The following is a 10,841-nucleotide window of genomic DNA, read 5'->3' on the forward strand; positions in this document are numbered from 1 at the left end:
TCAAAAGATACCAGAGCAGTAAGAATGGTAATCATATTATATATGGCTCAATGAAGGATTCAATACATTTATCTAAAGAAGAAAGATTTAGGACTTATTATAGGTGGGTTCAAGAGAAGTTACGTGAAAAGGACATTGGAATTAAACTCAGAAGAAACGGGTTAAAATTTTACCAACTTTGCTACATAATATTGATATGACCTTGAGTAAAATGCTATAATCTTATAATCCAGCATGACTAATCTTCCCTCTTCTTCCCTCTTTCCCCCTTCTTCCTTTTCCTTTCTTGCCTTCTCTCCCTCTCTCTCTCTCTCTGTCTCTCTGTTTCTCTCTCTCTCTCTCTCTCTCTGTCTCTCTGTGTCTCTCTCTCTGTGTGTCTGTCTCTCTGTCTGTCTCTGTCTCTCTCTCTCTCTCTCTCTCAATATGTATTCTTTATAAGTTCAACACCCAGAATTTCTAGGTATATATCTGACATTAGAAAATGCTTAATGATTGAAGGATATTGTAAGTATTTAATGATCTCCTAAATGTGAAAATAGAACTTGATTTACCTATTATCATAAAAGACTAGAAACAATGTATAGAACTTAAAGATAGACAGATTTCCTCTTTATGTAACGAAAAAGTTACTATTTATTAAAACTATATGTAGCACAAGCTGTCTCAAATATATAACAAGTTTCTCATCACTGAAGATCATGTGGTATAGTCTAAGTTGTGCCTCTAATACATACTAAGTATGTTATCTGGGTTGTATCTTTTATTCTTCTTTGCATAACACAACCTTTTTAAAAGTATAAGTTATGGAACATTTCTGATTAGCATTGATAGAATTTTCTTATTACAGGTTAACTATATCAATTAAATTAGAGATTTTTTTTTTCCCACTAAATAGTTTCTTCCTACAGCTGGGAGTTTCCCAGATTGAATAGCCTCATGGGATGATTGAAATTAATCATGGTGCATTTTGTCACAACCATAGGAAAACAAATAACTAATAGAACTTTCCTCTATGAGATTTTATGATTCTTTCTGTGTATATTGTTTTTCTCAGAGACTTGAATCTATGATATCTTTTAAAACTGAAGGACTTATAATTTGGAGAAATCTTTCCCATATCCTCTTTGATATTACCCTATAACTTATTGGATTCACTATAGAGGGACTGAGAGGTATATGTTAGCTACAAAAATATGGGTTGGAATACGATGACCAGATCTATGAGAGAGGAAGGAAAAAAAAGCTGGTGTATAAGCAACTAGGATGACTCATGAGAGCCACAGGAACCCATTGCCTTAAGCCAGGCAACTTGAAGGGAGGCAAAAGCTAGCATACAGAATAAGCACATAGGAACAGATTATCAATATGAAATCCAGACTACCATTAAGAAAGGCAGCCATTAAACTATAAATTCTGCAGGCTCTGGTTGGGGCACAACAACTTAATTAAGGCCATGAATTCACAATAGATGTGAGAAATGTAGTTTGTCCTGCAAAATGGAAGCCATTTCAGGAAAAAGGGATGAGGTCTAATAAATACAACTCCTTGGATAGGAGGAAAGGAAGAGAATAGCTCACCCAATTCTCACAATGACCTTATGAGTCAAGATAATTGTATACCTCTACAGCTTGCAGATGATCACATACAAGTCACATAAAATTAAACCAGATGCTATGCTGGACATGAAATGGATCAGGAACACTTGTATGAGGCAGGCTTCAAAATAGATTTCCTTGTCTGAACAAGAAAAGACTCAGAAGCTTGGGTGTGGCAGGGGTCGAAAGAATCAAGTCAGCAGCTACTAGTATGCAGAAGAAAAGGTACATTGGTTCATAAAGCCTAGGATCAATTTTAATGATGAATAGATTATATGAGTTTCCCAAAAGGGCAAAAATGTACACAAAAATGAAGGGGATGGAGATCCAGATGTGGAGTTTCCAGTGCTATGATACCAATTAGAATGAAGGTGGCAGGATGTAAATTGGTCCAATTAGAACTTGACATAAGGGTGGCTGCCTATTTATTTGGGTGTGAAGTAGAATATATCTGTATTTTAAAATAAAAAAAAAATGAAATGATCAGGTCACCAAGAAACTTCATTTGAGGAATTGTTATTTATATAGAGGAGGATTCTGAGAATATGAAAGAGCAGATCAGAAAGTTTCAAACTCTCCAGATTTTCCTCACAAACAAAATGAAATTGTGCCCCAAGGTGAACTAGACAAGTGAAAAACAAATAAAAGTTGAATAAGAACAATGATCTTCCTGGGGCAATCTGACAAGACAGGTTAAATAACCCCATTATGGATGTTTGGCTGATATGAAGGATAAACACCTCCAAGCTAACTCCACAAAACAGTAAGCAGAAAGTCCTGGGGAAAGTTGGTTTCAGAGGTAGTCTCAGCTCAACTGTAGAATCTTTCACTTATAGAAAGTGAGGGAAGTTGGTGGTGGGGGGATGAGGTGAATGGTGAGTTTAGGAAGTTTGAGGGAAACAGCTAATAAAGGAGACCAGGACCAACTGTGCAAGAAGAAACCAGCACATGTCTGATGAGTTCAGAAGCAGTAAGGTAGGGATGCTTCTGGTTCTAAGCACTAATAGGAGGAGCAAGGAGTTCTTAGTTGGGGGTTTCAGAACAAAGGAAAGAACTGAAATGAAGCCAGAGACATCATCCCACAAAATCAAGGTTCGGAGGTAATTATACTAACAAGTTTTTTTATTTATATATAAAAAGAGCAAGTAAAGGAAAAAACTAATCCTTAGAAAGTTACTTTGGAGATTGAGAAGACGCAGATTTATTTTCAGAAAAGAAAACTGAAGTAAAAAAACAAAACAAAACAAAGAACAACAAAAACAAAACAAAACAAAACAAAAAGCATTTCTTAACCCAAAGAGTAACATTTTAAGTCCAAAGTAGTTCCCTGGAGGCTTCAGGATCAGCCAGAGCCAGGATAAGTAAAAGTCCTTGGTCTTTAGGGGGAGAAGGGAAAAAAAGCAGGCAAACTGCCAGTGTTGCCAAAGATCTCTTCTTGATTCTGGAGTCCAGAATCTCCACCTTTCTCCTCCTCATTCTGCTGCCAAGTGAATGTCTGACCTCTGTCACCCCACCCTCTAATCCTTGCCTATGATTATCTTAGCCCCAAACATTGAGTCAGCAACAAAGAATGAGAAGGGCCATTTTTCCAAACATATGCTAATAGTCATTGTCTTATATTAAATAGGTAATTAGTGCTTGGTTGTCTAATTCAGGCATAACTTTTTGGAGTTTCAGCCCTTTACAATAACATAAAATGATTTCTTGCTCAAAAAGGATTTTTAGAACTCAAGAAAAGATTTTAAAAATCAAATAAGAGAGATTGAGGGAAAATTGAAGAAAAAGAACAATTCAAGAAAAACAAGATTATGAAAAGAAAGTCAATCAAATAGAAAAGGAGAACAAAAGTGTTAAATAAGAAAGTGTGTGTTTTTTTTTGAAAATCAGAATTGTCAAGGGGAAGAGTTTATTTTTTTTTTCAATGTGGAATAGGCAAGAAAATAGTAGTTGGAATACTATTTAAAAAAAAAAAATTATAGCCTTTTATTTACAGGTTATATGCATGGGTAACTTTACAGCATTAACAACTGCCAAACCTCTTGTTCCATTTTTTCACCTCTTACCCCCCACCCCCTCCCCCAGATGGCAGGATGACCGGTAGATGTTAAATACATTAAAATATAAATTAGATACTCAATAAGTATACATGACCAAAACATTATTTTGCTGTACAAAAAGAATCAGACTCTGAAATATTGTACAATTAGCTTGTGAAGGAAATCAAAAATGCAGGTGGGCATAAATAGAGGGATTGGGAATTCAATGTAATGGTTTTTAGTCATCTCCCAGAGTTCTTTCTCTGGGCGTAGCTGGTTCAGTTCATTACTGCTCCACTGGAAATGATTTGGTTGATCTCTTTGCTGAGGATGGCCAGGTCCATCAGAACTGGTCATCATATAGTATTGTTGTTGAAGTATATAATGATCTCCTGGTCCTGCTCATTTCACTCAGCATCAGTTCATGTAAGTCTCTCCAGGCCTTTCTGAAATCATTCTGTTGGTCATTTCTTACAGAACAATAATATTCCATAATATTCACATATCACAATTTATTCAGCCATTCTCCAACTGATGGGCATCCATTCAGTTTCCAGTTTCTAGCCACTACAAAAAGGGCTGCCACAAACATTCGTGCACATACAGGTCCCTTTCCCTTCTTTATAATCTCTTTGGGATATAATCCCAGTAGTAACACTGCTGGATCAAAGGGTATGCACAGTTTGATAACTTTTTGAGCATAGTTCCAAGCTACTCTCCAGAATGGTTGGATTCGTTCACAACTCCACCAACAATGCATCAATGTCCCAGTTTTCCCGCATCCCCTCCAACAATCATCATTATTTTTTCCTGTCATCTTAGCCAATCTGACAGGTGTGTAGTGGTATCTTAGAGTTGTCTTAATTTGCATTTCTCTGATTAATAATGACTTGGAGCATCTTTTCATATGACTAGAAATAGTTTCAATTTCTTCATCTGAGAATTGTCTGTTCATATCCTTTGACCATTTTTCAATTGGAGAATGGCTTGATTTTTTATAAATTAGAGTTAATTCTCTATATATTTTGGAAATGAGGCCTTTATCAGAACTTTTGACTGTAAAAATATTTTCCGAGTTTATTGCTTTCCTTCTAATCTTGTCTGCATTGGTTTTGTTTGTACAAAAACTTTTCAGTTTGGTATAATCGAAATTTTCTATTTTGTGATCAGTAATGATCTCTAGTTCTTCTTTGGTCATAAAGTCCGAAGGGGAAGAGTTTAAAAGAGACCAAGAAGTGATAAAAGAAAATATTTTTTAAATGAAAAAGAAGAAGAAAATGTGAGCCATCTCATGAGGAAAAACAACAAATCCAGAGAAAAGATCAAGAAAAAAACAAAGGAATAATTAGTCTATCTGAAAAAAATATAACCAAAAAAAGAAATTTGACACAATAACACAAGAAATAATTAAAGAAAATTGATCTGAAGCAATAGAACAATAAGGGAAAGGAAAAAATGAAAAAAAAATTTCATTGACCACCACTGCACAGAAATCCAATAAGGAAAGATACAGAAACCTTATTATAAACCTCAGATCAAAGACATAATTTTACAAACAATAAAAACAAGAATATTCAAACATGCTAGAGCTACAATTAGAATTGCACAGGAAGTATCAATGGCTACAATAAAACGGTATAGCTCCTGAAATATTATATATTGATAATCAAAAGAATTAGGGTTGCAGCCAAATATATTATATACAGAAAATTAAGTATAATATCCAATGAAAAAATGGATATTCTATGCATTACCAGATTTTCAGACTTTTGTATCAAATAAATCTGAACTCAATAGAAAATTTAACATATAAGAATGAATATCAAAGGCTAATTACAAAGGATTCAAAGATAAACTACTTTGATATGACTCTAAAAAATAAAACCATATAGATAATGGCAAAAATAATTATTATGACAAATGAATGAGATTTTGAGAGCAAGAACTGCACAGAGGAATTAGATAATGGAGGAAGGATGGATGGTAGTTCTGAAATCCTGTTTTCAACAGGAAAGCATTAAAGAGAGTACTCTGTATGTGTGTGTATACACATATGCACATATGTATGTGTGCATATATACCAAGAAGGGCAAAGCATGCTAAAAAATCTAGAAAAAAAAATAAGAGAGCAAGCGACTAGAATAAAGTGGAATATAAAATAGTTTGTAGGTTTATGTGATTAGGATAAGGTATGCAGATGAGTGGGAATGAATAAAGAGGAAGGGAAATGGTAGGAGGAGAAGATAAGGGAAAGAACCATAGAAGCATGGGTGGAAAGGAGGTTAAGTAATAGCAAGGCAACTTAACAGATAGAAGAGTTAGTAGGGATAGAAAATAAGAGATATATCAAACCGTAACCATGATCGAGTTGAATTTAATAGGAAAAAAAAGTAAGGTAGGCATGTCAGGCAAAGTCAAACTTTAAAAAAAAGATTCAGTCAAGAGAAAACTACATAATATGTCAGCCACGTCAATATTGCTTTAGATATATGCATATATGGATATGGATATATGTGTTTGTAGGTATATATATATGTGTGTGTATGTTTTGTGTGGGTGTGTGGGTGTGTGAGTGTGGGGTTGAATATATAAATATACTCGTGCTGAACTATAGCCTGTTTGGGGAAGTTAGGAGTGGGGGAGAGAAAAGGGGGAAAAAAATAAAGTTAAAAGTACACAGCAGAAAAAAAAATGAAGCAAAGGAAAGATGGACACTTATGAATAAAATGTTTTCTCTTATTACATATGCTTATTGGAAATGGAAATTTGTTATGGCTTTTTGAATCCTCCCTAATGTTCTGCTATGCACATGATAACTTCTTTGTTTCTTTCTTTGTTTTTCTTTCTTTTTTTTTCTTATTTTGCATTTTAATTTTAAATAAATACTTTAATAAAAATATCTATCTGTATATCTTCATGTCTGTCTACTTCATTAAGGATCATGGCTCTGGGTTCAGAAATTTCAAAGAAATTAGTACTCTGAAAGCTGATACAAATTTGAGCTTTATTACTATGCATTGTACCAAGCAAGAATATGCACTTACATATACACACCACATAACAACACGAACAGACAGAGATTTATCTCTTTGGATACAAGAAACTCATCAAGTATGTGTGATGTTTCCAAGAGGAAAGATAATCAAATTTGGGGTTTGTTAGTGAAACTATAATGTGCCAAAAATAGAACTGATGGGGAATAGGTAATTGGTGCTAGATATGACAGGAAATATTTTTAATAAGACCTAGATATGATAGAAAAGGTTCTGGGGTCAATTTTTAAGCTTAGGATTTTTGCAACAAAATCCTGAAAGTCTGAAAATTCATTGAATGCCCATCTTTAGTTTCCGTTTGTTTATTTTCCCCTTCAGGATTATGCTTAACTTTGGTGGGCATGACTATTTCAGCCACAATACTATTTCTTTTGCTCTTCAATGTATACTATTCCAAAACCTGCAGTCTTTTAGAGTAGCTGCTGTTGGGTCTTCATTTTTATTGTGGCTGTATTTGTTGTTCATAATATTTTCTCCTTGAATTGGAGGTTTAAGAATTTGACTATGATATTCCTGTAGGTCTTTTTTCTAATATCTCTTTCAGGTAGTGACTGGTGAATTTTTTTCTATTTCTATTTTCCCCTCTTTTTTTCTAAGATTTCAAGATAATTTTCTTTAACCATTTCTAGTATTATTATATTGAGTCTTTTTTTTAATATGTAGCTTTCAAGTAGTCCAATTATTCTTATGTTTTCTATTCTTGATCTTTCTCCCAATCAATTGTTTTTCTTAGGAGATGTTTCACATTCTTTTCATTTTTTCACATTTTTTCATTCTTTATATTTTATTATTTCTTGGTCTCTTAAAATTTTGCTGGCTTCTTTGCCCAATTCTAGATTTCAAGGAAATATTTTCTGCTTTGAGATCCTTTATCTCTTCTTCTAGTGGATTGACTTTCTTTTTGTAATCATCTTGTTTTTCCCAAATTGTTCTTATTTAGAACAAAAATTATGTCACCTTGTAGTGGCATTATCTTCCATTTATAGCGTGTCTTTATGTCTCATATATAAATACATAGTTATTTGGACATTGTTTCCTGCAGCAAGCTGCTTAGAAGGAGGAACTATCATTTTGCCTTTTGTCATTTTATTGATCTTTACCACAGTTCTTTGTATATCATTAGCCCTTGTTGCTTGCTGACTGAGTACCCCACTCCCAGGGAAATGAGATTATCTTGACTGGAGGTCTATGTTAATCAGAATAGAAGCAAAAATCCCTGGAGTTATTGACTAGCAATCACATTTTCACTTGGTCATAGAATACTTCTGTTTTTAGACAAGACTATCTAAATGCTGCCTAGAGCATAAGGTACAAAAATTCCAAGAAAATTCCAAAATTCCTCCCTAAGTCACAGGATCTCGCTTCATTAAAGATTGTGCTGAATTTCCATCTTCAGACAGTCTAGAAATGGTACTGAAAAGAATACAATAATCTAGGACATGAGAAGTGGGAAACGAGTTGGTGGAATTGTAAATTAATTCAACTATTCTGGAGAACAACATGGAACTATGCTAAAAAGTTATCAAACTGTGCATACCCTTTGATCCAGCAGTGTTACTACTGGGCTTATATCCCAAAGAGATTTTAAAGAAGGAAAGGAACTCATGTATGCAAAAATGTTTGTGGCAGCCCTCTTTGTAGTGGCTAGAAACTGGAAATTGAATGGATGCCCATCAATTGGAGAATGACTGAATAAATTATGGTATATGAATGTTATGGAATATTATTGTTCTGTAAGAAATAATCAACAGGATGATTTCAAAGAGGCCTGGAGAAACTTACATGAATTGTTGCTTAATGAAATGAGCAGAACCAAGAGATCATTATATATTTCAACAACAATACTATCTGATGATCAATTCTGATGGATGAGGCTATCTTCAACAATGAGATGCACCAAATCAGTTCCAGTTGTTCAGTAATGAAGAGAACCAGTTACACCCAGCGAAAGAACTATGGCAAATGAGTTTGGCATAGCATAGCATTTCCAATCCTTCTATTATTGCATTAGCATAGCATTATTGCATTAGCATAGCATTTCCAATCCTTCTATTATTGTCCACTTGCATTTTTGTTTTCCTTCTCAGGTTATTTTTACCTTATTCTAAATGCGATTTTTCTTGTGCAGCAAGAAAACTGTACAAATATGTATACACATATTGTATTTAACATATACTTTAGCATATTTAACATGTTTTTGATTACCTGACATCTAGGGAGAGGGTGGGGGTAAAGAGGAGAAAAGTTGGAACAGAAGGTTTTGCAAGGGTCAATATTGAAAAATTACTCATGTATATGTTTTGTAAATAAAAAGCTATAATAATAATAATAATAATAAGAAGAAGAAGAATGTAAAAAATAAAAAAAAAATAAACCTTAGTATCCTCATCTGCAAAAATGAAGAGTTTATACTAAAAGACCATCTGGAGTTTTCTTGGCAGAAACACCATAGTAGTTCTGCAGTCCTAGAACTTTATCTACTTTACTACCTAAATATCAAAGAAAGAAATAGAATATTCAAATGAGTCTGCTTGTCTTTAAAAGTTGAGGTAGGGAATAATCATGATAATCATATCAAATCCAATGATACAAAAGTGAGAATTGTTGACAAGATCTTAAGTATAATTTCCAGCAACTACCTAGGAGGTTATTTCTCAACTGTTCATTAACTCTCACGTGCATTCATAGGATATTATCACCTCTTGGCACTTCTCCTTTCTCATGATTCACAGGAAAAATCCTAGTCTTTTTCCAGTGTACCTTTCCATTGAAATCAAAGATCATCATGCCAGTTACATGATCTTAATAGTCAATAAAATGAAATAATTTAGCTCTAAATCACTATTGATCAGAAAAATGCAAATTAAGACAACTCTGAGGTACAACTACACACCTCTCAGACTCTCAGATTGGCTAAGATAACAGGAAAAGATAATGATGGATATTGGAGGGGATGTGGGAAAACTGAGATACTAATACATTGTTGGTGGAGTTGTGAACTGATCCAACCATTCTGGTCAGCAATATGGAACTATGCCCAAAGGGCTATCAAACTGTGTATATCCTTTGATCCAGCAGTGTTACTATTGGGCTTATATCCCAAAGAGATTATAAAGGAGGGAAAGGGATTCACATGTGCAAAAATGGTTGTAGCAACCATTTTTGTAGTGGCAAGAAATTGTAAACTGAGTGGATGTCCATCAGTTGGGGAATGGCTGAATAAGTTATAGTATATGAATATTAGGGAATATTATTGTTCTGTAAGAAATTACCAGCAGAATGATTTCAGAGAGGCCTGGAGAGGCTTACATGAACTGATGCTAAGCAAACTAAGTAGAACCAAGAGTACATAGCACATAGCAACATGATTATACAATGATTAATTCTTATGGCTTTTTTCAACAGTGAGATGATTCGGGCCAGTTTCAATGGTCTTATGTTGGAGAGAATCATTTGTACCCAGAAAGAGGATTGTGAGGACTGGATGTGAATCACATGGTATTTTCACTTTTATTTGTTGTTGTTTGCTTGCATTCTGTTTTCTTTCTAACTTTTAATTATATATAATTATATACATCATTCATAAAAATCCTATGCAGTGATTGATTATTTTGTAAATGGAGAATTGGGACACAGGTGGAACTTGTGTACATTTACTTAAAGTATGTTTGGTTATCTTTATTATGATAAACTTAGTCCTAATTTATTGGAGCACCCATTGAAACCTCATTTGATTTACTCTCATAATTTTCTAAATTTTTCATTGTTATTTTTATTGCTATTATTATTACTATTATTAAATAGCAGCCTAAATACTTAATATTTCCTGAGAGCTAGGAAAAAACCTCCAGAGCTTCACATATATCCCAGAATCCCAGAAGATTATGAATAAAAGAAAATAAATTGTCTTTCCCATTGCTGTTAGTGGCATCCCAGGTTGATAGTTTCCCCAAGGAAAATGAATTTTTTTCTTCAATTTTATTCATAGCAAGAAGACCTATTAAAAGTAGTAAGACTTCTTCTAAGAAAGGAATAGTTATTGCACAGGAAAAAGGCTTGAGTTTTTCATAAATAGAGGTGGAAAGAACCAGGATAGTATACAGACTTGTAGATGAGGAATAAACCTAGCCCAGTAATACCATTTTTGGACTTGATTT

At 33.8% G+C, this 10,841-nt stretch overlaps 1 pseudogene; it reads right to left on the bottom strand.

Annotated features, from left to right (window-relative positions):
* Nucleotides 1-1,050: 1,050 nt before the first annotated feature.
* LOC100919238 lies at nt 1,051-2,004 on the bottom strand (annotated as a pseudogene).
* Nucleotides 2,005-10,841: the final 8,837 nt, after the last annotated feature.

The sequence above is a fragment of the Sarcophilus harrisii genome, chromosome 3 (genome assembly GCF_902635505.1).
Source record: "Sarcophilus harrisii chromosome 3, mSarHar1.11, whole genome shotgun sequence".
NCBI classification, from domain to species: Eukaryota; Metazoa; Chordata; class Mammalia; order Dasyuromorphia; family Dasyuridae; genus Sarcophilus; species Sarcophilus harrisii.